Consider the following 26,896-nt stretch of genomic DNA (forward strand, 5'->3'; position numbering starts at 1 on the left):
ATTGAACCTGAGAATGTGTGTTGGGAGTGCTGGGTGGCAAAGCCAGGGTAGATGGCCAGAGTGTGTTTGGCTGTGAAAGCGGTGTCAAGGGAAGGTGAGGACCAGCAACAGCTCTAAGCCCTTAGATGTAGCGTGCGTCAGAAATCGCTTGGACGTTTGCACTTTGGGAGTTGGTCTGTGCTGGGAGTGAGAGTGAGAGCCTGAGTGAGCCTGAGAATGTGTGTTGGCAGTGCCGGGAGGCAAGGTAAAGGCAGATGGCCAGAGTGTGTTTGGCTGTGAAAGCACTGTGAAGGGAAGGTGAGGACCAGCAACAGCTCTGAGCCCTTAGATGTAGCGTGCGTCAGAAATCGCTTGGTTGTTGGCACTTTGGGAGGTGGTGTGTGCCGAGAGTGAGAGTGTGTTGGGATTGCCGGGAGGCAAGGCAAAGGCAGATGGGCAGAGTGTGTTTGTCTGTGAAAGCGGTGTCAAGGGAAGGTGAGGACCAGCAACAGCTCTAAGCCCTTAGGCCTATCGTATGGGAGAAATGGCTTGGACGTTTGCACTTTGGGAAGTGGTCTGTTCCGTTAGTGAGAGTGAGAGTGAGCCTGAGAATGTGTGTTGGGAGTGCTGGGAGGCAAGGCAAAGGCAGATGGCCAGAGTGTGTTTGGCTGTGAAAGCGGTGTCAAGGGAAGGTGAGGACCAGCAACAGCTCTAAGCCCTTAGGCCTATCGTATGGGAGAAATGGCTTGGGTGTTTGCACTTTGGGAGGTGGTCTGTGCCAGGAGTGAGAGTGAGATTGAACCTGAGAATGTGTGTTGGGAGTGCTGGGAGGCAAAGCCAGGGTAGATGGCCAGAGTGTGTTTGGCTGTGAAAGCGGTGTCAAGGGAAGGTGAGGACCAGCAACAGCTCTAAGCCCTTACATGTAGCGTGCCTCCGAAATAGCTTGGGTGTTGGCACTTTGGGAGGTGGTCTGTGCCAAGAGTGAGACTGTGTGTTGGGAGTGCTGGGAGGCAAGGCAAAGGCAGATGGGCAGAGTGTGTTTGTCTGTGAAAGCGGTGTCAAGGGAAGGTGAGGACCAGCAACAGCTCTAAGCCCTTAGGCCTATCGTATGGGAGAAATGGCTTGGGTGTTTGCACTTTGGGAGGTGGTCTGTGCCGGGAGTGAGAGTGAGAGTGAGCCTGAGAATGTGTGTTGGGAGTGCTGGGAGGCAAGGTAAAGGCAGATGGCCAGAGTGTGTTTGGCTGTGAAAGCGGTGTCAAGGGAAGGTGAGGACCAGCAACAGCTCTAAGCCCTTAGATGTAGCGTGCGTCAGAAATCGCTTGGACGTTTGCACTTTGGGAGTTGGTCTGTGCTGGGAGTGAGAGTGAGAGCCTGAGTGAGCCTGAGAATGTGTGTTGGCAGTGCCGGGAAGCAAGGTAAAGGCAGATGGCCAGAGTGTGTTTGGCTGTGAAAGGGGTGTGAAGGGAAGGTGAGGACCAGCAACAGCTCTGAGCCCTTAGATGTAGCGTGCGTCAGAACTCGCTTGGTTGTTGGCACTTTGGGAGGTGGTGTGTGCCGAGAGTGAGAGTGTGTTGGGATTGCCGGGAGGCAAGGCAAAGGCAGATGGGCAGAGTGTGTTTGTCTGTGAAAGCGGTGTCAAGGGAAGGTGAGGACCAGCAACAGCTCTAATCCCTTAGGCCTATCGTATGGGAGAAATGGCTTGGACTTTTGCACTTTGGGAAGTGGTCTGTTCCGGGAGTGAGAGTGAGATTGAGTCTGAGAATGTGTGTTGGGAGTGCTGGGAGGCAAGGCAAAGGCAGATGGGCAGAGTGTGTTTGGCTGTGAAAGCGGTGTCAAGGGAAGGTGAGGACCAGCATCAGCTCTAAGCCCTTAGGCCTATCGTATAGGAGAAATGGCTTCGGTGTTTGCACTTTGGGAGGTGGTCTGTGCCAGGAGTGAGAGTGAGATTGAACCTGAGAATGTGTGTTGGGAGTGCTGGGTGGCAAAGCCAGGGTAGATGGCCAGAGTGTGTTTGGCTGTGAAAGCGGTGTCAAGGGAAGGTGAGGACCAGCAACAGCTCTAAGCCCTTACATGTAGCGTGCCTCCGAAATAGCTTGGGTGTTGGCACTTTGGGAGGTGGTCTGTGCCAAGAGTGAGACTGTGTGTTGGGAGTGCTGGGAGGCAAGGCAAAGGCAGATGGGCAGAATGTGTTTGTCTGTGAAAGCGGTGTCAAGGGAAGGTGAGGACCAGCAACAGCTCTAAGCCCATTAGGCCTGTCGCCTGGGAGAAATGGCTTGCGTGTTGTCACTATGGGAGGTGGTCTGTGCCGGGAGTGACAGTGAGATTGCACCTGAGAATGTGTGTTGGGAGTGCTGGGAGGCAAAGCCAGGGCAGATTCCCAGAGTGTGTTTGGCTGTGAAAGCGGTGTCAAGGGAAGGTAAGGACCAGCCACAGCTCTAAGCCCTTAGGCCTATCGTATGGGAGAAATGGCTTGCACGTCTCCACTTTGGGAGGTGGTCTGTGCCAGGAGTGAGAGTTAGATTGCGCCTGAGAATGTGTGTTGGGAGTGCTGGGAGGCCAAGCCAGGGTAGATGGCCAGAGTGTGTTTGGCTGTGAAAGCGCTGTGAAGGGAAGGTGATGACCAGCAACAGCTCTGAGCCCTTAGATGTAGCGTGTGTTAGAAACCGCTTGGGTGCTGGCACTTTGGGAGGTGGTGTGTGCCGAGAGTGAGAGTGTTTTGGGAGTGGTGGGAGTTGAGGCAAAGGCAGATGGCCAGAGTGTGTTTGGCTGTGAAAGCGGTGTCAAGGGAAGGTGAGGACCAGCCACATCTCTAAGCCCTTAGATGTAGCGTGCGTCAGAAATCGCTTGGACGGTTGCACTTTGGGAGTTGGTCTGTGCTGGGAGTGAGAGTGAGAGCCTGAGTGAGCCTGAGAATGTGTGTTGGCAGTGCCGGGAGGCAAGGTAGAGGCAGATGGCCAGAGTGTGTTTGTCTGTGAAAGCGCTGTGAAGGGAAGGTGATGACCAGCAACAGCTCTAAGCCCTTAGATGTAGCGTGCGTCAGAAATCGCTTGGTTGTTGGCACTTTGGAAGGTAGTGTGTTCCGAGAGTGAGAGTGTGTTGGGATTGCCGGGAGGCAAGGCAAAGGCAGATGGGCAGAGTGTGTTTGGCTGTGAAAGCGGTGTCAAGGGAAGGTGAGGACCAGCAACAGCTCTAAGCCCTTAGGCCTATCGTATGGGAGAAATGGCTCGGACGTTTGCACTTTGGGAGGTGGTCTGTGCCGGTAGTGAGAGTGAGAGTGAGCCTGAGAATGTGTGTTGGGAGTGCTGGTAGGCAAGGCAAAGGCCGATGGGCAGAGTGTGTTTGGCTGTGAAAGCGGTGTGAAGGGAAGGTGAGGACCAGCATCAGCTCTAAGCCCTTAGGCCTATCGTATGGGAGAAATGGCTTGGGTGTTTGCACTTTGGGAAGTGGTCTGTGCCGGGAGTGAGAGTGAGATTGAGTCTGAGAATGTGTGTTGGGAGTGCTGGGAGGCAAGGCAAAGGCCCATGGGCAGAGTGTGTTTGGCTGTGAAAGCGGTGTCAAGGGAAGGTGAGGACCAGCAACAACTCTAAGCCCATTAGGCCTGTCGCCTGGGAGAAATGGCTTGCGTGTTGTCACTATGGGAGGTGGTCTGTGCCGGGAGTGACAGTGAGATTGCACCTGAGAATGTGTGTTGGGAGTGCTGGGAGGCAAAGCCAGGGCAGATTCCCAGAGTGTGTTTGGCTGTGAAAGCGGTGTCAAGGCAAGGTAAGGACCAGCCACAGCTCTAAGCCCTTAGGCCTATCGTATGGGAGAAATGGCTTGCACGTCTGCACTTTGGGAGGTGGTCTGTGCCAGGAGTGAGAGTTAGATTGCGCCTGAGAATGTGTGTTGGGAGTGCTGGGAGGCAAAGCCAGGCTAGATGGGCAGAGTGTGTTTGGCTGTGAAAGCGCTGTGAAGGGAAGGTGATGACCAGCAACAGCTCTGAGCCCTTAGATGTAGCGTGTGTCAGAAACCGCTTGGGTGCTGGCACTTTGGGAGGTGGTGTGTGCCGAGAGTGAGAGTGTGTTGGGATTGCCGGGAGGCAAGGCAAAGGCAGATGGCCAGAGTGTGTTTGGCTGTGAAAGCGGTGTCAAGGGAAGGTGAGGACCAGCATCTGCTCTAAGCCCTTAGATGTAGCGTGCGTCAGAAATCGCTTGGTTGTTGGCACTTTGGGAGGTGGTTTGTGCCGAGAGTGAGAGTGTGTTGGGATTGCCGGGAGGCAAGGCAAAGGCAGATGGGCAGAGTGTGTTTGTCTGTGAAAGCGGTGTCAAGGGAAGGTGAGGACCAGCAACAGCTCTAATCCCTTAGGCCTATCGTATGGGAGAAATGGCTTGGACGTTTGCACTTTGGGAAGTGGTCTGTTCCGTTAGTGAGAGTGAGAGTGAGCCTGAGAATGTGTGTTGGGAGTGCTGGGAGGCAAGGCAAAGGCAGATGGCCAGAGTGTGTTTGGCTGTGAAAGCGGTGTCAAGGGAAGGTGAGGACCAGCAACAGCTCTAAGCCCTTACATGTAGCGTGCCTCCGAAATAGCTTGGGTGTTGGCACTTTGGGAGGTGGTCTGTGCCAAGAGTGAGACTGTGTGTTGGGAGTGCTGGGAGGCAAGGCAAAGGCAGATGGGCAGAATGTGTTTGTCTGTGAAAGCGGTGTCAAGGGAAGGTGAGGACCAGCAACAGCTCTAAGCCCATTAGGCCTGTCGCCTGGGAGAAATGGCTTGCGTGTTGTCACTATGGGAGGTGGTCTGTGCCGGGAGTGACAGTGAGATTGCACCTGAGAATGTGTGTTGGGAGTGCTGGGAGGCAAAGCCAGGGCAGATTCCCAGAGTGTGTTTGGCTGTGAAAGCGGTGTCAAGGCAAGGTAAGGACCAGCCACAGCTCTAAGCCCTTAGGCCTATCGTATGGGAGAAATGGCTTGCACGTCTGCACTTTGGGAGGTGGTCTGTGCCAGGAGTGAGAGTTAGATTGCGCCTGAGAATGTGTGTTGGGAGTGCTGGGAGGCAAAGCCAGGCTAGATGGGCAGAGTGTGTTTGGCTGTGAAAGCGCTGTGAAGGGAAGGTGAGGACCAGCAACAGCTCTGAGCCCTTAGATGTAGCGTGTGTCAGAAACCGCTTGGGTGCTGGCACTTTGGGAGGTGGTGTGTGCCGAGAGTGAGAGTGTGTTGGGATTGCCGGGAGGCAAGGCAAAGGCAGATGGCCAGAGTGTGTTTGGCTGTGAAAGCGGTGTCAAGGGAAGGTGAGGACCAGCATCTGCTCTAAGCCCTTAGATGTAGCGTGCGTCAGAAATCGCTTGGTTGTTGGCACTTTGGGAGGTGGTGTGTGCCGAGAGTGAGAGTGTGTTGGGATTGCCGGGAGGCAAGGCAAAGGCAGATGGCCAGAGTGTGTTTGTCTGTGAAAGCGCTGTGAAGGGAAGGTGATGACCAGGAACAGCTCTAAGCCCTTAGGCCTATCGTATGGGAGAAATGGCTTGGGTGTTTGCACTTTGGGAGGTGGTCTGTGCCGGGAGTGAGAGTGAGAGTGAGCCTGAGAATGTGTGTTGGGAGTGCTGGGAGGCAAGGTAAAGGCAGATGGCCAGAGTGTGTTTGGCTGTGAAAGCGGTGTCAAGGGAAGGTGAGGACCAGCAACAGCTCTAAGCCCTTAGATGTAGCGTGCGTCAGAAATCGCTTGGACGTTTGCACTTTGGGAGTTGGTCTGTGCTGGGAGTGAGAGTGAGAGCCTGAGTGAGCCTGAGAATGTGTGTTGGCAGTGCCGGGAAGCAAGGTAAAGGCAGATGGCCAGAGTGTGTTTGGCTGTGAAAGCGCTGTGAAGGGAAGGTGAGGACCAGCAACAGCTCTGAGCCCTTAGATGTAGCGTGCGTCAGAACTCGCTTGGTTGTTGGCACTTTGGGAGGTGGTGTGTGCCGAGAGTGAGAGTGTGTTGGGATTGCCGGGAGGCAAGGCAAAGGCAGATGGGCAGAGTGTGTTTGGCTGTGAAAGCGGTGTGAAGGGAAGGTGAGGACCAGCAACAGCTCTAATGCCTTAGGCCTATCGTATGGGAGAAATGGCTTGGACGTTTGCACTTTGGGAAGTGGTCTGTTCCGGGAGTGAGAGTGAGATTGAGTCTGAGAATGTGTGTTGGGAGTGCTGGGAGGCAAGGCAAAGGCCGATGGGCAGAGTGTGTTTGGCTGTGAAAGCGGTGTGAAGGGAAGGTGAGGATCAGCAACAGCTCTAATCCCTTAGGCCTATCGTATGGGAGAAATGGCTTGGACGTTTGCACTTTGGGAAGTGGTCTGTTCCGTTAGTGAGAGTGAGAGTGAGCCTGAGAATGTGTGTTGGGAGTGCTGGGAGGCAAGGCAAAGGCAGATGGGCAGAGTGTGTTTGGCTGTGAAAGCGGTGTCAAGGGAAGGTGAGGACCAGCATCAGCTCTAAGCCCTTAGGCCTATCGTATAGGAGAAATGGCTTCGGTGTTTGCACTTTGGGAGGTGGTCTGTGCCAGGAGTGAGAGTGAGATTGAACCTGAGAATGTGTGTTGGGAGTGCTGGGTGGCAAAGCCAGGGTAGATGGCCAGAGTGTGTTTGGCTGTGAAAGCGGTGTCAAGGGAAGGTGAGGACCAGCAACAGCTCTAAGCCCTTACATGTAGCGTGCCTCCGAAATAGCTTGGGTGTTGGCACTTTGGGAGGTGGTCTGTGCCAAGAGTGAGACTGTGTGTTGGGAGTGCTGGGAGGCAAGGCAAAGGCAGATGGGCAGAATGTGTTTGTCTGTGAAAGCGGTGTCAAGGGAAGGTGAGGACCAGCAACAGCTCTAAGCCCATTAGGCCTGTCGCCTGGGAGAAATGGCTTGCGTGTTGTCACTATGGGAGGTGGTCTGTGCCGGGAGTGACAGTGAGATTGCACCTGAGAATGTGTGTTGGGAGTGCTGGGAGGCAAAGCCAGGGCAGATTCCCAGAGTGTGTTTGGCTGTGAAAGCGGTGTCAAGGGAAGGTAAGGACCAGCCACAGCTCTAAGCCCTTAGGCCTATCGTATGGGAGAAATGGCTTGCACGTCTGCACTTTGGGAGGTGGTCTGTGCCAGGAGTGAGAGTTTGATTGCGCCTGAGAATGTGTGTTGGGAGTGCTGGGAGGCAAAGCCAGGGCAGATTCCCAGAGTGTGTTTGGCTGTGAAAGCGGTGTCAAGGCAAGGTAAGGACCAGCCACAGCTCTAAGCCCTTAGGCCTATCGTATGGGAGAAATGGCTTGCACGTCTGCACTTTGGGAGGTGGTCTGTGCCAGGAGAGAGAGTTAGATTGCGCCTGAGAATGTGTGTTGGGAGTGCTGGGAGGCAAAGCCAGGCTAGATGGGCAGAGTGTGTTTGGCTGTGAAAGCGCTGTGAAGGGAAGGTGAGGACCAGCAACAGCTCTGAGCCCTTAGATGTAGCGTGTGTCAGAAACCGCTTGGGTGCTGGCACTTTGGAGGTGGTGTGTGCCGAGAGTGAGAGTGTGTTGGGATTGCCGGGAGGCAAGGCAAAGGCAGATGGGCAGAGTGTGTTTGGCTGTGAAAGCGGTGTCAAGGGAAGGTAAGGACCAGCATCAGCTCTAAGCCCTTAGGCCTATCGTATGGTAGAAATGGCTTCGGTGTTTGCACTTTGGGAGGTGGTCTGTGCCAGGAGTGAGAGTGAGATTGAACCTGAGAATGTGTGTTGGGAGTGCTGGGAGGCAAGGTAAAGGCAGATGGCCAGAGTGTGTTTGGCTGTGAAAGCGGTGTCAAGGGAAGGTGAGGACCAGCAACTGCTCTAAGCCCTTAGATGTAGCGTGCGTCAGAAATCGCTTGGACGTTTGCACTTTGGGAGTTGGTCTGTGCTGGGAGTGAGAGTGAGAGCCTGAGTGAGCCTGAGAATGTGTGTTGGCAGTGCCGGGAGGCAAGGTAAAGGCAGATGGCCAGAGTGTGTTTATCTGTGAAAGCACTGTGAAGGGAAGGTGAGGACCAGCAACAGCTCTGAGCCCTTAGATGTAGCGTGCGTCAGAACTCGCTTGGTTGTTGGCACTTTGGGAGGTGGTGTGTGCCGAGAGTGAGAGTGTGTTGGGATTGCCGGGAGGCAAGGCAAAGGCAGATGGGCAGAGTGTGTTTGTCTGTGAAAGCGGTGTCAAGGGAAGGTGAGGACCAGCAACAGCTCTAATCCCTTAGGCCTATCGTATGGGAGAAATGGCTTGGACGTTTGCACTTTGGGAAGTGGTCTGTTCCGTTAGTGAGAGTGAGAGTGAGCCTGAGAATGTGTGTTGGGAGTGCTGGGAGGCAAGGCAAAGGCAGATGGCCAGAGTGTGTTTGGCTGTGAAAGCGGTGTCAAGGGAAGGTGAGGACCAGCAACAGCTCTAAGCCCTTAGGCCTATCGTATGGGAGAAATGGCTTGGGTGTTTGCACTTTGGGAGGTGGTCTGTGCCAGGAGTGAGAGTGAGATTGAACCTGAGAATGTGTGTTGGGAGTGCTGGGAGGCAAAGCCAGGGTAGATGGGCAGAGTGTGTTTGGCTGTGAAAGCGGTGTCAAGGGAAGGTGAGGACCAGCAACAGCTCTAAGCCCTTACATGTAGCGTGCCTCCGAAATAGCTTGGGTGTTGGCACTTTGGGAGGTGGTCTGTGCCAAGAGTGAGACTGTGTGTTGGGAGTGCTGGGAGGCAAGGCAAAGGCAGATGGGCAGAATGTGTTTGTCTGTGAAAGCGGTGTCAAGGGAAGGTGAGGACCAGCAACAGCTCTAAGCCCATTAGGCCTGTCGCCTGGGAGAAATGGCTTGCGTGTTGTCACTATGGGAGGTGGTCTGTGCCGGGAGTGACAGTGAGATTGCACCTGAGAATGTGTGTTGGGAGTGCTGGGAGGCAAAGCCAGGGCAGATTCCCAGAGTGTGTTTGGCTGTGAAAGCGGTGTCAAGGCAAGGTAAGGACCAGCCACAGCTCTAAGCCCTTAGGCCTATCGTATGGGAGAAATGGCTTGCACGTCTGCACTTTGGGAGGTGGTCTGTGCCAGGAGTGAGAGTTAGATTGCGCCTGAGAATGTGTGTTGGGAGTGCTGGGAGGCAAAGCCAGGCTAGATGGGCAGAGTGTGTTTGGCTGTGAAAGCGCTGTGAAGGGAAGGTGAGGACCAGCAACAGCTCTGAGCCCTTAGATGTAGCGTGTGTCAGAAACCGCTTGGGTGCTGGCACTTTGGGAGGTGGTGTGTGCCGAGAGTGAGAGTGTGTTGGGATTGCCGGGAGGCAAGGCAAAGGCAGATGGGCAGAGTGTGTTTGGCTGTGAAAGCGGTGTCAAGGGAAGGTGAGGACCAGCATCTGCTCTAAGCCCTTAGATGTAGCGTGCGTCAGAAATCGCTTGGTTGTTGGCACTTTGGGAGGTGGTGTGTGCCGAGAGTGAGAGTGTGTTGGGATTGCCGGGAGGCAAGGCAAAGGCAGATGGCCAGAGTGTGTTTGTCTGTGAAAGCGCTGTGAAGGGAAGGTGAGGACCAGCAACAGCTCTAAGCCCTTAGGCCTATCGTATGGGAGAAATGGCTTGGGTGTTTGCACTTTGGGAGGTGGTCTGTGCCGGGAGTGAGAGTGAGAGTGAGCCTGAGAATGTGTGTTGGGAGTGCTGGGAGGCAAGGTAAAGGCAGATGGCCAGAGTGTGTTTGGCTGTGAAAGCGGTGTCAAGGGAAGGTGAGGACCAGCAACAGCTCTAAGCCCTTAGATGTAGCGTGCGTCAGAAATCGCTTGGACGTTTGCACTTTGGGAGTTGGTCTGTGCTGGGAGTGAGAGTGAGAGCCTGAGTGAGCCTGAGAATGTGTGTTGGCAGTGCCGGGAAGCAAGGTAAAGGCAGATGGGCAGAGTGTGTTTGGCTGTGAAAGCGCTGTGAAGGGAAGGTGAGGACCAGCAACAGCTCTGAGCCCTTAGATGTAGCGTGCGTCAGAACTCGCTTGGTTGTTGGCACTTTGGGAGGTGGTGTGTGCCGAGAGTGAGAGTGTGTTGGGATTGCCGGGAGGCAAGGCAAAGGCAGATGGGCAGAGTGTGTTTGGCTGTGAAAGCGGTGTGAAGGGAAGGTGAGGACCAGCAACAGCTCTAATGCCTTAGGCCTATCGTATGGGAGAAATGGCTTGGACGTTTGCACTTTGGGAAGTGGTCTGTTCCGGGAGTGAGAGTGAGATTGAGTCTGAGAATGTGTGTTGGGAGTGCTGGGAGGCAAGGCAAAGGCCGATGGGCAGAGTGTGTTTGGCTGTGAAAGCGGTGTGAAGGGAAGGTGAGGATCAGCAACAGCTCTAATCCCTTAGGCCTATCGTATGGGAGAAATGGCTTGGACGTTTGCACTTTGGGAAGTCGTCTGTTCCGTTAGTGAGAGTGAGAGTGAGCCTGAGAATGTGTGTTGGGAGTGCTGGGAGGCAAGGCAAAGGCAGATGGGCAGAGTGTGTTTGGCTGTGAAAGCGGTGTCAAGGGAAGGTGAGGACCAGCATCAGCTCTAAGCCCTTAGGCCTATCGTATAGGAGAAATGGCTTCGGTGTTTGCACTTTGGGAGGTGGTCTGTGCCAGGAGTGAGAGTGAGATTGAACCTGAGAATGTGTGTTGGGAGTGCTGGGTGGCAAAGCCAGGGTAGATGGCCAGAGTGTGTTTGGCTGTGAAAGCGGTGTCAAGGGAAGGTGAGGACCAGCAACAGCTCTAAGCCCTTACATGTAGCGTGCCTCCGAAATAGCTTGGGTGTTGGCACTTTGGGAGGTGGTCTGTGCCAAGAGTGAGACTGTGTGTTGGGAGTGCTGGGAGGCAAGGCAAAGGCAGATGGGCAGAATGTGTTTGTCTGTGAAAGCGGTGTCAAGGGAAGGTGAGGACCAGCAACAGCTCTAAGCCCATTAGGCCTGTCGCCTGGGAGAAATGGCTTGCGTGTTGTCACTATGGGAGGTGGTCTGTGCCGGGAGTGACAGTGAGATTGCACCTGAGAATGTGTGTTGGGAGTGCTGGGAGGCAAAGCCAGGGCAGATTCCCAGAGTGTGTTTGGCTGTGAAAGCGGTGTCAAGGGAAGGTAAGGACCAGCCACAGCTCTAAGCCCTTAGGCCTATCGTATGGGAGAAATGGCTTGCACGTCTGCACTTTGGGAGGTGGTCTGTGCCAGGAGTGAGAGTTTGATTGCGCCTGAGAATGTGTGTTGGGAGTGCTGGGAGGCAAAGCCAGGGCAGATTCCCAGAGTGTGTTTGGCTGTGAAAGCGGTGTCAAGGCAAGGTAAGGACCAGCCACAGCTCTAAGCCCTTAGGCCTATCGTATGGGAGAAATGGCTTGCACGTCTGCACTTTGGGAGGTGGTCTGTGCCAGGAGTGAGAGTTAGATTGCGCCTGAGAATGTGTGTTGGGAGTGCTGGGAGGCAAAGCCAGGCTAGATGGGCAGAGTGTGTTTGGCTGTGAAAGCGCTGTGAAGGGAAGGTGAGGACCAGCAACAGCTCTGAGCCCTTAGATGTAGCGTGTGTCAGAAACCGCTTGGGTGCTGGCACTTTGGAGGTGGTGTGTGCCGAGAGTGAGAGTGTGTTGGGATTGCCGGGAGGCAAGGCAAAGGCAGATGGGCAGAGTGTGTTTGGCTGTGAAAGCGGTGTCAAGGGAAGGTAAGGACCAGCATCAGCTCTAAGCCCTTAGGCCTATCGTATGGTAGAAATGGCTTCGGTGTTTGCACTTTGGGAGGTGGTCTGTGCCAGGAGTGAGAGTGAGATTGAACCTGAGAATGTGTGTTGGGAGTGCTGGGAGGCAAGGTAAAGGCAGATGGCCAGAGTGTGTTTGGCTGTGAAAGCGGTGTCAAGGGAAGGTGAGGACCAGCAACTGCTCTAAGCCCTTAGATGTAGCGTGCGTCAGAAATCGCTTGGACGTTTGCACTTTGGGAGTTGGTCTGTGCTGGGAGTGAGAGTGAGAGCCTGAGTGAGCCTGAGAATGTGTGTTGGCAGTGCCGGGAGGCAAGGTAAAGGCAGATGGCCAGAGTGTGTTTATCTGTGAAAGCACTGTGAAGGGAAGGTGAGGACCAGCAACAGCTCTGAGCCCTTAGATGTAGCGTGCGTCAGAACTCGCTTGGTTGTTGGCACTTTGGGAGGTGGTGTGTGCCGAGAGTGAGAGTGTGTTGGGATTGCCGGGAGGCAAGGCAAAGGCAGATGGGCAGAGTGTGTTTGTCTGTGAAAGCGGTGTCAAGGGAAGGTGAGGACCAGCAACAGCTCTAATCCCTTAGGCCTATCGTATGGGAGAAATGGCTTGGACGTTTGCACTTTGGGAAGTGGTCTGTTCCGTTAGTGAGAGTGAGAGTGAGCCTGAGAATGTGTGTTGGGAGTGCTGGGAGGCAAGGCAAAGGCAGATGGCCAGAGTGTGTTTGGCTGTGAAAGCGGTGTCAAGGGAAGGTGAGGACCAGCAACAGCTCTAAGCCCTTAGGCCTATCGTATGGGAGAAATGGCTTGGGTGTTTGCACTTTGGGAGGTGGTCTGTGCCAGGAGTGAGAGTGAGATTGAACCTGAGAATGTGTGTTGGGAGTGCTGGGAGGCAAAGCCAGGGTAGATGGGCAGAGTGTGTTTGGCTGTGAAAGCGGTGTCAAGGGAAGGTGAGGACCAGCAACAGCTCTAAGCCCTTACATGTAGCGTGCCTCCGAAATAGCTTGGGTGTTGGCACTTTGGGAGGTGGTCTGTGCCAAGAGTGAGACTGTGTGTTGGGAGTGCTGGGAGGCAAGGCAAAGGCAGATGGGCAGAATGTGTTTGTCTGTGAAAGCGGTGTCAAGGGAAGGTGAGGACCAGCAACAGCTCTAAGCCCATTAGGCCTGTCGCCTGGGAGAAATGGCTTGCGTGTTGTCACTATGGGAGGTGGTCTGTGCCGGGAGTGACAGTGAGATTGCACCTGAGAATGTGTGTTGGGAGTGCTGGGAGGCAAAGCCAGGGCAGATTCCCAGAGTGTGTTTGGCTGTGAAAGCGGTGTCAAGGGAAGGTAAGGACCAGCCACAGCTCTAAGCCCTTAGGCCTATCGTATGGGAGAAATGGCTTGCACGTCTGCACTTTGGGAGGTGGTCTGTGCCAGGAGTGAGAGTTAGATTGCGCCTGAGAATGTGTGTTGGGAGTGCTGGGAGGCAAAGCCAGGCTAGATGGGCAGAGTGTGTTTGGCTGTGAAAGCGCTGTGAAGGGAAGGTGAGGACCAGCAACAGCTCTGAGCCCTTAGATGTAGCGTGTGTCAGAAACCGCTTGGGTGCTGGCACTTTGGGAGGTGGTGTGTGCCGAGAGTGAGAGTGTGTTGGGATTGCCGGGAGGCAAGGCAAAGGCAGATGGCCAGAGTGTGTTTGGCTGTGAAAGCGGTGTCAAGGGAAGGTGAGGACCAGCATCTGCTCTAAGCCCTTAGATGTAGCGTGCGTCAGAAATCGCTTGGTTGTTGGCACTTTGGGAGGTGGTCTGTGCCGAGAGTGAGAGTGTGTTGGGATTGCCGGGAGGCAAGGCAAAGGCAGATGGGCAGAGTGTGTTTGTCTGTGAAAGCGCTGTGAAGGGAAGGTGATGACCAGCAACAGCTCTAAGCCCTTAGGCCTATCGTATGGGAGAAATGGCTTGGGTGTTTGCACTTTGGGAGGTGGTCTGTGCCGGGAGTGAGAGTGAGAGTGAGCCTGAGAATGTGTGTTGGGAGTGCTGGGAGGCAAGGTAAAGGCAGATGGCCAGAGTGTGTTTGGCTGTGAAAGCGGTGTCAAGGGAAGGTGAGGACCAGCAACAGCTCTAAGCCCTTAGATGTAGCGTGCGTCAGAAATCGCTTGGACGTTTGCACTTTGGGAGTTGGTCTGTGCTGGGAGTGAGAGTGAGAGCCTGAGTGAGCCTGAGAATGTGTGTTGGCAGTGCCGGGAAGCAAGGTAAAGGCAGATGGGCAGAGTGTGTTTGTCTGTGAAAGCGCTGTGAAGGGAAGGTGAGGACCAGCAACAGCTCTGAGCCCTTAGATGTAGCGTGCGTCAGAACTCGCTTGGTTGTTGGCACTTTGGGAGGTGGTGTGTGCCGAGAGTGAGAGTGTGTTGGGATTGCCGGGAGGCAAGGCAAAGGCAGATGGGCAGAGTGTGTTTGGCTGTGAAAGCGGTGTGAAGGGAAGGTGAGGACCAGCAACAGCTCTAATGCCTTAGGCCTATCGTATGGGAGAAATGGCTTGGACGTTTGCACTTTGGGAAGTGGTCTGTTCCGGGAGTGAGAGTGAGATTGAGTCTGAGAATGTGTGTTGGGAGTGCTGGGAGGCAAGGCAAAGGCCGATGGGCAGAGTGTGTTTGGCTGTGAAAGCGGTGTGAAGGGAAGGTGAGGATCAGCAACAGCTCTAATCCCTTAGGCCTATCGTATGGGAGAAATGGCTTGGACGTTTGCACTTTGGGAAGTCGTCTGTTCCGTTAGTGAGAGTGAGAGTGAGCCTGAGAATGTGTGTTGGGAGTGCTGGGAGGCAAGGCAAAGGCAGATGGGCAGAGTGTGTTTGGCTGTGAAAGCGGTGTCAAGGGAAGGTGAGGACCAGCATCAGCTCTAAGCCCTTAGGCCTATCGTATAGGAGAAATGGCTTCGGTGTTTGCACTTTGGGAGGTGGTCTGTGCCAGGAGTGAGAGTGAGATTGAACCTGAGAATGTGTGTTGGGAGTGCTGGGTGGCAAAGCCAGGGTAGATGGCCAGAGTGTGTTTGGCTGTGAAAGCGGTGTCAAGGGAAGGTGAGGACCAGCAACAGCTCTAAGCCCTTACATGTAGCGTGCCTCCGAAATAGCTTGGGTGTTGGCACTTTGGGAGGTGGTCTGTGCCAAGAGTGAGACTGTGTGTTGGGAGTGCTGGGAGGCAAGGCAAAGGCAGATGGGCAGAATGTGTTTGTCTGTGAAAGCGGTGTCAAGGGAAGGTGAGGACCAGCAACAGCTCTAAGCCCATTAGGCCTGTCGCCTGGGAGAAATGGCTTGCGTGTTGTCACTATGGGAGGTGGTCTGTGCCGGGAGTGACAGTGAGATTGCACCTGAGAATGTGTGTTGGGAGTGCTGGGAGGCAAAGCCAGGGCAGATTCCCAGAGTGTGTTTGGCTGTGAAAGCGGTGTCAAGGCAAGGTAAGGACCAGCCACAGTTCTAAGCCCTTAGGCCTATCGTATGGGAGAAATGGCTTGCACGTCTGCACTTTGGGAGGTGGTCTGTGCCAGGAGTGAGAGTTTGATTGCGCCTGAGAATGTGTGTTGGGAGTGCTGGGAGGCAAAGCCAGGGCAGATTCCCAGAGTGTGTTTGGCTGTGAAAGCGGTGTCAAGGCAAGGTAAGGACCAGCCACAGCTCTAAGCCCTTAGGCCTATCGTATGGGAGAAATGGCTTGCACGTCTGCACTTTGGGAGGTGGTCTGTGCCAGGAGAGAGAGTTAGATTGCGCCTGAGAATGTGTGTTGGGAGTGCTGGGAGGCAAAGCCAGGCTAGATGGGCAGAGTGTGTTTGGCTGTGAAAGCGCTGTGAAGGGAAGGTGAGGACCAGCAACAGCTCTGAGCCCTTAGATGTAGCGTGTGTCAGAAACCGCTTGGGTGCTGGCACTTTGGAGGTGGTGTGTGCCGAGAGTGAGAGTGTGTTGGGATTGCCGGGAGGCAAGGCAAAGGCAGATGGGCAGAGTGTGTTTGGCTGTGAAAGCGGTGTCAAGGGAAGGTAAGGACCAGCATCAGCTCTAAGCCCTTAGGCCTATCGTATGGTAGAAATGGCTTCGGTGTTTGCACTTTGGGAGGTGGTCTGTGCCAGGAGTGAGAGTGAGATTGAACCTGAGAATGTGTGTTGGGAGTGCTGGGAGGCAAGGTAAAGGCAGATGGCCAGAGTGTGTTTGGCTGTGAAAGCGGTGTCAAGGGAAGGTGAGGACCAGCAACTGCTCTAAGCCCTTAGATGTAGCGTGCGTCAGAAATCGCTTGGACGTTTGCACTTTGGGAGTTGGTCTGTGCTGGGAGTGAGAGTGAGAGCCTGAGTGAGCCTGAGAATGTGTGTTGGCAGTGCCGGGAGGCAAGGTAAAGGCAGATGGCCAGAGTGTGTTTATCTGTGAAAGCACTGTGAAGGGAAGGTGAGGACCAGCAACAGCTCTGAGCCCTTAGATGTAGCGTGCGTCAGAACTCGCTTGGTTGTTGGCACTTTGGGAGGTGGTGTGTGCCGAGAGTGAGAGTGTGTTGGGATTGCCGGGAGGCAAGGCAAAGGCAGATGGGCAGAGTGTGTTTGTCTGTGAAAGCGGTGTCAAGGGAAGGTGAGGACCAGCAACAGCTCTAATCCCTTAGGCCTATCGTATGGGAGAAATGGCTTGGACGTTTGCACTTTGGGAAGTGGTCTGTTCCGTTAGTGAGAGTGAGAGTGAGCCTGAGAATGTGTGTTGGGAGTGCTGGGAGGCAAGGCAAAGGCAGATGGCCAGAGTGTGTTTGGCTGTGAAAGCGGTGTCAAGGGAAGGTGAGGACCAGCAACAGCTCTAAGCCCTTAGGCCTATCGTATGGGAGAAATGGCTTGGGTGTTTGCACTTTGGGAGGTGGTCTGTGCCAGGAGTGAGAGTGAGATTGAACCTGAGAATGTGTGTTGGGAGTGCTGGGAGGCAAAGCCAGGGTAGATGGGCAGAGTGTGTTTGGCTGTGAAAGCGGTGTCAAGGGAAGGTGAGGACCAGCAACAGCTCTAAGCCCTTACATGTAGCGTGCCTCCGAAATAGCTTGGGTGTTGGCACTTTGGGAGGTGGTCTGTGCCAAGAGTGAGACTGTGTGTTGGGAGTGCTGGGAGGCAAGGCAAAGGCAGATGGGCAGAATGTGTTTGTCTGTGAAAGCGGTGTCAAGGGAAGGTGAGGACCAGCAACAGCTCTAAGCCCATTAGGCCTGTCGCCTGGGAGAAATGGCTTGCGTGTTGTCACTATGGGAGGTGGTCTGTGCCGGGAGTGACAGTGAGATTGCACCTGAGAATGTGTGTTGGGAGTGCTGGGAGGCAAAGCCAGGGCAGATTCCCAGAGTGTGTTTGGCTGTGAAAGCGGTGTCAAGGGAAGGTAAGGACCAGCCACAGCTCTAAGCCCTTAGGCCTATCGTATGGGAGAAATGGCTTGCACGTCTGCACTTTGGGAGGTGGTCTGTGCCAGGAGTGAGAGTTAGATTGCGCCTGAGAATGTGTGTTGGGAGTGCTGGGAGGCAAAGCCAGGCTAGATGGGCAGAGTGTGTTTGGCTGTGAAAGCGCTGTGAAGGGAAGGTGAGGACCAGCAACAGCTCTGAGCCCTTAGATGTAGCGTGTGTCAGAAACCGCTTGGGTGCTGGCACTTTGGGAGGTGGTGTGTGCCGAGAGTGAGAGTGTGTTGGGATTGCCGGGAGGCAAGGCAAAGGCAGATGGCCAGAGTGTGTTTGGCTGTGAAAGCGGTGTCAAGGGAAGGTGAGGACCAGCATCTGCTCTAAGCCCTTAGATGTAGCGTGCGTCAGAAATCGCTTGGTTGTTGGCACTTTGGGAGGTGGTGTGTGCCGAGAGTGAGAGTGTGTTGGGATTGCCGGGAGGCAAGGCAAAGGCAGATGGCCAGAGTGTGTTTGTCTGTGAAAGCGCTGTGAAGGGAAGGTGATGACCAGCAACAGCTCTAAGCCCTTAGGCCTATCGTATGGGAGAAATGGCTTGGGTGTTTGCACTTTGGGAGGTGGTCTGTGCCGGGAGTGAGAGTGAGAGTGAGCCTGAGAATGTGTGTTGGGAGTGCTGGGAGGCAAGGTAAAGGCAGATGGCCAGAGTGTGTTTGGCTGTGAAAGCGGTGTCAAGGGAAGGTGAGGACCAGCAACAGCTCTAAGCCCTTAGATGTAGCGTGCGTCAGAAATCGCTTGGACGTTTGCACTTTGGGAGTTGGTCTGTGCTGGGAGTGAGAGTGAGAGCCTGAGTGAGCCTGAGAATGTGTGTTGGCAGTGCCGGGAAGCAAGGTAAAAGCAGATGGCCAGAGTGTGTTTGGCTGTGAAAGCGCTGTGAAGGGAAGGTGAGGACCAGCAACAGCTCTGAGCCCTTAGATGTAGCGTGCGTCAGAACTCGCTTGGTTGTTGGCACTTTGGGAGGTGGTGTGTGCCGAGAGTGAGAGTGTGTTGGGATTGCCGGGAGGCAAGGCAAAGGCAGATGGGCAGAGTGTGTTTGGCTGTGAAAGCGGTGTGAAGGGAAGGTGAGGACCAGCATCAGCTCTAAGCCCTTAGGCCTATCGTATAGGAGAAATGGCTTCGGTGTTTGCACTTTGGGAGGTGGTCTGTGCCAGGAGTGAGAGTGAGATTGAACCTGAGAATGTGTGTTGGGAGTGCTGGGTGGCAAAGCCAGGGTAGATGGGCAGAGTGTGTTTGGCTGTGAAAGCGGTGTCAAGGGAAGGTGAGGACCAGCAACAGCTCTAAGCCCTTACATGTAGCGTGCCTCCGAAATAGCTTGGGTGTTGGCACTTTGGGAGGTGGTCTGTGCCAAGAGTGAGACTGTGTGTTGGGAGTGCTGGGAGGCAAGGCAAAGGCAGATGGGCAGAATGTGTTTGTCTGTGAAAGCGGTGTCAAGGGAAGGTGAGGACCAGCAACAGCTCTAAGCCCATTAGGCCTGTCGCCTGGGAGAAATGGCTTGCGTGTTGTCACTATGGGAGGTGGTCTGTGCCGGGAGTGACAGTGAGATTGCACCTGAGAATGTGTGTTGGGAGTGCTGGGAGGCAAAGCCAGGGCAGATTCCCAGAGTGTGTTTGGCTGTGAAAGCGGTGTCAAGGCAAGGTAAGGACCAGCCACAGCTCTAAGCCCTTAGGCCTATCGTATGGGAGAAATGGCTTGCACGTCTGCACTTTGGGAGGTGGTCTGTGCCAGGAGTGAGAGTTTGATTGCGCCTGAGAATGTGTGTTGGGAGTGCTGGGAGGCAAAGCCAGGGCAGATTCCCAGAGTGTGTTTGGCTGTGAAAGCGGTGTCAAGGCAAGGTAAGGACCAGCCACAGCTCTAAGCCCTTAGGCCTATCGTATGGGAGAAATGGCTTGCACGTCTGCACTTTGGGAGGTGGTCTGTGCCAGGAGAGAGAGTTAGATTGCGCCTGAGAATGTGTGTTGGGAGTGCTGGGAGGCAAAGCCAGGCTAGATGGGCAGAGTGTGTTTGGCTGTGAAAGCGCTGTGAAGGGAAGGTGAGGACCAGCAACAGCTCTGAGCCCTTAGATGTAGCGTGTGTCAGAAACCGCTTGGGTGCTGGCACTTTGGAGGTGGTGTGTGCCGAGAGTGAGAGTGTGTTGGGATTGCCGGGAGGCAAGGCAAAGGCAGATGGGCAGAGTGTGTTTGGCTGTGAAAGCGGTGTCAAGGGAAGGTAAGGACCAGCATCAGCTCTAAGCCCTTAGGCCTATCGTATGGGAGAAATGGCTTCGGTGTTTGCACTTTGGGAGGTGGTCTGTGCCAGGAGTGAGAGTGAGATTGAACCTGAGAATGTGTGTTGGGAGTGCTGGGAGGCAAGGTAAAGGCAGATGGCCAGAGTGTGTTTGGCTGTGAAAGCGGTGTCAAGGGAAGGTGAGGACCAGCAACTGCTCTAAGCCCTTAGATGTAGCGTGCGTCAGAAATCGCTTGGACGTTTGCACTTTGGGAGTTGGTCTGTGCTGGGAGTGAGAGTGAGAGCCTGAGTGAGCCTGAGAATGTGTGTTGGCAGTGCCGGGAGGCAAGGTAAAGGCAGATGGCCAGAGTGTGTTTATCTGTGAAAGCACTGTGAAGGGAAGGTGAGGACCAGCAACAGCTCTGAGCCCTTAGATGTAGCGTGCGTCAGAACTCGCTTGGTTGTTGGCACTTTGGGAGGTGGTGTGTGCCGAGAGTGAGAGTGTGTTGGGATTGCCGGGAGGCAAGGCAAAGGCAGATGGGCAGAGTGTGTTTGTCTGTGAAAGCGGTGTCAAGGGAAGGTGAGGACCAGCAACAGCTCTAATCCCTTAGGCCTATCGTATGGGAGAAATGGCTTGGACGTTTGCACTTTGGGAAGTGGTCTGTTCCGTTAGTGAGAGTGAGAGTGAGCCTGAGAATGTGTGTTGGGAGTGCTGGGAGGCAAGGCAAAGGCAGATGGGCAGAGTGTGTTTGGCTGTGAAAGCGGTGTCAAGGGAAGGTGAGGACCAGCAACAGCTCTAAGCCCTTAGGCCTATCGTATGGGAGAAATGGCTTGGGTGTTTGCACTTTGGGAGGTGGTCTGTGCCAGGAGTGAGAGTGAGATTGAACCTGAGAATGTGTGTTGGGAGTGCTGGGAGGCAAAGCCAGGGTAGATGGGCAGAGTGTGTTTGGCTGTGAAAGCGGTGTCAAGGGAAGGTGAGGACCAGCAACAGCTCTAAGCCCTTACATGTAGCGTGCCTCCGAAATAGCTTGGGTGTTGGCACTTTGGGAGGTGGTCTGTGCCAAGAGTGAGACTGTGTGTTGGGAGTGCTGGGAGGCAAGGCAAAGGCAGATGGGCAGAATGTGTTTGTCTGTGAAAGCGGTGTCAAGGGAAGGTGAGGACCAGCAACAGCTCTAAGCCCATTAGGCCTGTCGCCTGGGAGAAATGGCTTGCGTGTTGTCACTATGGGAGGTGGTCTGTGCCGGGAGTGACAGTGAGATTGCACCTGAGAATGTGTGTTGGGAGTGCTGGGAGGCAAAGCCAGGGCAGATTCCCAGAGTGTGTTTGGCTGTGAAAGCGGTGTCAAGGGAAGGTAAGGACCAGCCACAGCTCTAAGCCCTTAGGCCTATCGTATGGGAGAAATGGCTTGCACGTCTGCACTTTGGGAGGTGGTCTGTGCCAGGAGTGAGAGTTAGATTGCGCCTGAGAATGTGTGTTGGGAGTGCTGGGAGGCAAAGCCAGGCTAGATGGGCAGAGTGTGTTTGGCTGTGAAAGCGCTGTGAAGGGAAGGTGAGGACCAGCAACAGCTCTGAGCCCTTAGATGTAGCGTGTGTCAGAAACCGCTTGGGTGCTGGCACTTTGGGAGGTGGTGTGTGCCGAGAGTGAGAGTGTGTTGGGATTGCTGGGAGGCAAGGCAAAGGCAGATGGCCAGAGTGTGTTTGGCTGTGAAAGCGGTGTCAAGGGAAGGTGAGGACCAGCATCTGCTCTAAGCCCTTAGATGTAGCGTGCGTCAGAAATCGCTTGGTTGTTGGCACTTTGGGAGGTGGTGTGTGCCGAGAGTGAGAGTGTGTTGGGATTGCCGGGAGGCAAGGCAAAGGCAGATGGCCAGAGTGTGTTTGTCTGTGAAAGCGCTGTGAAGGGAAGGTGATGACCAGCAACAGCTCTAAGCCCTTAGGCCTATCGTATGGGAGAAATGGCTTGGGTGTTTGCACTTTGGGAGGTGGTCTGTGCCGGGAGTGAGAGTGAGAGTGAGCCTGAGAATGTGTGTTGGGAGTGCTGGGAGGCAAGGTAAAGGCAGATGGCCAGAGTGTGTTTGGCTGTGAAAGCGGTGTCAAGGGAAGGTGAGGACCAGCAACAGCTCTAAGCCCTTAGATGTAGCGTGCGTCAGAAATCGCTTGGACGTTTGCACTTTGGGAGTTGGTCTGTGCTGGGAGTGAGAGTGAGAGCCTGAGTGAGCCTGAGAATGTGTGTTGGCAGTGCCGGGAAGCAAGGTAAAAGCAGATGGCCAGAGTGTGTTTGGCTGTGAAAGCGCTGTGAAGGGAAGGTGAGGACCAGCAACAGCTCTGAGCCCTTAGATGTAGCGTGCGTCAGAACTCGCTTGGTTGTTGGCACTTTGGGAGGTGGTGTGTGCCGAGAGTGAGAGTGTGTTGGGATTGCCGGGAGGCAAGGCAAAGGCAGATGGCCAGAGTGTGTTTGGCTGTGAAAGCGGTGTGAAGGGAAGGTGAGGACCAGCAACAGCTCTAATGCCTTAGGCCTATCGTATGGGAGAAATGGCTTGGACGTTTGCACTTTGGGAAGTGGTCTGTTCCGGGAGTGAGAGTGAGATTGAGTCTGAGAATGTGTGTTGGGAGTGCTGGGAGGCAAGGCAAAGGCCGATGGGCAGAGTGTGTTTGGCTGTGAAAGCGGTGTGAAGGGAAGGTGAGGACCAGCAACAGCTCTAATCCCTTAGGCCTATCGTATGGGAGAAATGGCTTGGACGTTTGCACTTTGGGAAGTGGTCTGTTCCGTTAGTGAGAGTGAGAGTGAGCCTGAGAATGTGTGTTGGGAGTGCTGGGAGGCAAGGCAAAGGCAGATGGGCAGAGTGTGTTTGGCTGTGAAAGCGGTGTCAAGGGAAGGTGAGGACCAGCATCAGCTCTAAGCCCTTAGGCCTATCGTATAGGAGAAATGGCTTCGGTGTTTGCACTTTGGGAGGTGGTCTGTGCCAGGAGTGAGAGTGAGATTGAACCTGAGAATGTGTGTTGGGAGTGCTGGGTGGCAAAGCCAGGGTAGATGGCCAGAGTGTGTTTGGCTGTGAAAGCGGTGTCAAGGGAAGGTGAGGACCAGCATCTGCTCTAAGCCCTTACATGTAGCGTGCCTCCGAAATAGCTTGGGTGTTGGCACTTTGGGAGGTGGTCTGTGCCAAGAGTGAGACTGTGTGTTGGGAGTGCTGGGAGGCAAGGCAAAGGCAGATGGGCAGAATGTGTTTGTCTGTGAAAGCGGTGTCAAGGGAAGGTGAGGACCAGCAACAGCTCTAAGCCCATTAGGCCTGTCGCCTGGGAGAAATGGCTTGCGTGTTGTCACTATGGGAGGTGGTCTTTGCCAAGAGTGAGACTGTGTGTTGGGAGTGCTGGGAGGCAAGGCAAAGGCAGATGGGCAGAATGTGTTTGTCTGTGAAAGCGGTGTCAAGGGAAGGTGAGGACCAGCAACAGCTCTAAGCCCATTAGGCCTGTCGCCTGGGAGAAATGGCTTGCGTGTTGTCACTATGGGAGGTGGTCTGTGCCGGGAGTGACAGTGAGATTGCACCTGAGAATGTGTGTTGGGAGTGCTGGGAGGCAAAGCCAGGGCAGATTCCCAGAGTGTGTTTGGCTGTGAAAGCGGTGTCAAGGGAAGGTAAGGACCAGCCACAGCTCTAAGCCCTTAGGCCTATCGTATGGGAGAAATGGCTTGCACGTCTGCACTTTGGGAGGTGGTCTGTGCCAGGAGAGAGAGTTAGATTGCGCCTGAGAATGTGTGTTGGGAGTGCTGGGAGGCAAAGCCAGGGCAGATTCCCAGAGTGTGTTTGGCTGTGAAAGCGGTGTCAAGGCAAGGTAAGGACCAGCCACAGCTCTAAGCCCTTAGGCCTATCGTATGGGAGAAATGGCTTGCACGTCTGCACTTTGGGAGGTGGTCTGTGCCAGGAGAGAGAGTTAGATTGCGCCTGAGAATGTGTGTTGGGAGTGCTGGGAGGCAAAGCCAGGCTAGATGGGCAGAGTGTGTTTGGCTGTGAAAGCGCTGTGAAGGGAAGGTGAGGACCAGCAACAGCTCTGAGCCCTTAGATGTAGCGTGTGTCAGAAACCGCTTGGGTGCTGGCACTTTGGAGGTGGTGTGTGCCGAGAGTGAGAGTGTGTTGGGATTGCCGGGAGGCAAGGCAAAGGCAGATGGGCAGAGTGTGTTTGTCTGTGAAAGCGGTGTCAAGGGAAGGTAAGGACCAGCATCAGCTCTAAGCCCTTAGGCCTATCGTATGGGAGAAATGGCTTCGGTGTTTGCACTTTGGGAGGTGGTCTGTGCCAGGAGTGAGAGTGAGATTGAACCTGAGAATGTGTGTTGGGAGTGCTGGGAGGCAAGGTAAAGGCAGATGGCCAGAGTGTGTTTGGCTGTGAAAGCGGTGTCAAGGGAAGGTGAGGACCAGCAACTGCTCTAAGCCCTTAGATGTAGCGTGCGTCAGAAATCGCTTGGACGTTTGCACTTTGGGAGTTGGTCTGTGCTGGGAGTGAGAGTGAGAGCCTGAGTGAGCCTGAGAATGTGTGTTGGCAGTGCCGGGAGGCAAGGTAAAGGCAGATGGCCAGAGTGTGTTTATCTGTGAAAGCACTGTGAAGGGAAGGTGAGGACCAGCAACAGCTCTGAGCCCTTAGATGTAGCGTGCGTCAGAACTCGCTTGGTTGTTGGCACTTTGGGAGGTGGTGTGTGCCGAGAGTGAGAGTGTGTTGGGATTGCCGGGAGGCAAGGCAAAGGCAGATGGGCAGAGTGTGTTTGTCTGTGAAAGCGGTGTCAAGGGAAGGTGAGGACCAGCAACAGCTCTAATCCCTTAGGCCTATCGTATGGGAGAAATGGCTTGGACGTTTGCACTTTGGGAAGTGGTCTGTTCCGTTAGTGAGAGTGAGAGTGAGCCTGAGAATGTGTGTTGGGAGTGCTGGGAGGCAAGGCAAAGGCAGATGGCCAGAGTGTGTTTGGCTGTGAAAGCGGTGTCAAGGGAAGGTGAGGACCAGCAACAGCTCTAAGCCCTTAGGCCTATCGTATGGGAGAAATGGCTTGGGTGTTTGCACTTTGGGAGGTGGTCTGTGCCAGGAGTGAGAGTGAGATTGAACCTGAGAATGTGTGTTGGGAGTGCTGGGAGGCAAAGCCAGGGTAGATGGCCAGAGTGTGTTTGGCTGTGAAAGCGGTGTCAAGGGAAGGTGAGGACCAGCAACAGCTCTAAGCCCTTACATGTAGCGTGCCTCCGAAATAGCTTGGGTGTTGGCACTTTGGGAGGTGGTCTGTGCCAAGAGTGAGACTGTGTGTTGGGAGTGCTGGGAGGCAAGGCAAAGGCAGATGGGCAGAATGTGTTTGTCTGTGAAAGCGGTGTCAAGGGAAGGTGAGGACCAGCAACAGCTCTAAGCCCATTAGGCCTGTCGCCTGGGAGAAATGGCTTGCGTGTTGTCACTATGGGAGGTGGTCTGTGCCGGGAGTGACAGTGAGATTGCACCTGAGAATGTGTGTTGGGAGTGCTGGGAGGCAAAGCCAGGGCAGATTCCCAGAGTGTGTTTGGCTGTGAAAGCGGTGTCAAGGGAAGGTAAGGACCAGCCACAGCTCTAAGCCCTTAGGCCTATCGTATGGGAGAAATGGCTTGCACGTCTGCACTTTGGGAGGTGGTCTGTGCCAGGAGTGAGAGTTAGATTGCGCCTGAGAATGTGTGTTGGGAGTGCTGGGAGGCAAAGCCAGGCTAGATGGGCAGAGTGTGTTTGGCTGTGAAAGCGCTGTGAAGGGAAGGTGAGGACCAGCAACAGCTCTGAGCCCTTAGATGTAGCGTGTGTCAGAAACCGCTTGGGTGCTGGCACTTTGGGAGGTGGTGTGTGCCGAGAGTGAGAGTGTGTTGGGAATGCCGGGAGGCAAGGCAAAGGCAGATGGGCAGAGTGTGTTTGGCTGTGAAAGCGCTGTGAAGGGAAGGTGATGACCAGCAACAGCTCTAAGCCCTTAGGCCTATCGTATGGGAGAAATGGCTTGGGTGTTTGCACTTTGGGAAGTGGTCTGTGCCGGGAGTGAGAGTGAGAGTGAGCCTGAGAATGTGTGTTGGGAGTGCTGGGAGGCAAGGCAAAGGCAGATGGGCAGAGTGTGTTTGGCTGTGAAAGCGGTGTCAAGGGAAGGTGAGGACCAGCATCAGCTCTAAGCCCTTAGGCCTATCGTATAGGAGAAATGGCTTCGGTGTTTGCACTTTGGGAGGTGGTCTGTGCCAGGAGTGAGAGTGAGATTGAACCTGAGAATGTGTGTTGGGAGTGCTGGGTGGCAAAGCCAGGGTAGATGGCCAGAGTGTGTTTGGCTGTGAAAGCGGTGTCAAGGGAAGGTGAGGACCAGCAACAGCTCTAAGCCCTTACATGTAGCGTGCCTCCGAAATAGCTTGGGTGTTGGCACTTTGGGAGGTGGTCTGTGCCAAGAGTGAGACTGTGTGTTGGGAGTGCTGGGAGGCAAGGCAAAGGCAGATGGGCAGAATGTGTTTGTCTGTGAAAGCGGTGTCAAGGGAAGGTGAGGACCAGCAACAGCTCTAAGCCCATTAGGCCTGTCGCCTGGGAGAAATGGCTTGCGTGTTGTCACTATGGGAGGTGGTCTGTGCCGGGAGTGACAGTGAGATTGCACCTGAGAATGTGTGTTGGGAGTGCTGGGAGGCAAAGCCAGGGCAGATTCCCAGAGTGTGTTTGGCTGTGAAAGCGGTGTCAAGGGAAGGTAAGGACCAGCCACAGCTCTAAGCCCTTAGGCCTATCGTATGGGAGAAATGGCTTGCACGTCTGCACTTTGGGAGGTGGTCTGTGCCAGGAGTGAGAGTTAGATTGCGCCTGAGAATGTGTGTTGGGAGTGCTGGGAGGCAAAGCCAGGCTAGATGGCCAGAGTGTGTTTGGCTGTGAAAGCGCTGTGAAGGGAAGGTGATGACCAGCAACAGCTCTGAGCCCTTAGATGTAGCGTGTGTCAGAAACCGCTTGGGTGCTGGCACTTTGGGAGGTGGTGTGTGCCGAGAGTGAGAGTGTTTTGGGAGTGGTGGGAGTTGAGGCAAAGGCAGATGGCCAGAGTGTGTTTGGCTGTGAAAGCGGTGTCAAGGGAAGGTGAGGACCAGCCACATCTCTAAGCCCTTAGATGTAGCGTGCGTCAGAAATCGCTTGGACGTTTGCACTTTGGGAGTTGGTCTGTGCTGGGAGTGAGAGTGAGAGCCTGAGTGAGCCTGAGAATGTGTGTTGGCAGTGCCGGGAGGCAAGGTAGAGGCAGATGGCCAGAGTGTGTTTGTCTGTGAAAGCGCTGTGAAGGGAAGGTGATGACCAGCAACAGCTCTAAGCCCTTAGATTTAGCGTGCGTCAGAAATCGCTTGGTTGTTGGCACTTTGGAAGGTAGTGTGTTCCGAGAGTGAGAGTGTGTTGGGATTGCCGGGAGGCAAGGCAAAGGCAGATGGGCAGAGTGTGTTTGGCTGTGAAAGCGGTGTCAAGGGAAGGTGAGGACCAGCAACAGCTCTAAGCCCTTAGGCCTATCGTATGGGAGAAATGGCTCGGACGTTTGCACTTTGGGAGGTGGTCTGTGCCGGTAGTGAGAGTGAGAGTGAGCCTGAGAATGTGTGTTGGGAGTGCTGGTAGGCAAGGCAAAGGCCGATGGGCAGAGTGTGTTTGGCTGTGAAAGCGGTGTGAAGGGAAGGTGAGGACCAGCATCAGCTCTAAGCCCTTAGGCCTATCGTATGGGAGAAATGGCTTGGGTGTTTGCACTTTGGGAAGT

This window comes from Pelecanus crispus, chromosome 6, assembly GCF_030463565.1.
Source record: "Pelecanus crispus isolate bPelCri1 chromosome 6, bPelCri1.pri, whole genome shotgun sequence".
NCBI lineage: Eukaryota > Metazoa > Chordata > Aves > Pelecaniformes > Pelecanidae > Pelecanus > Pelecanus crispus.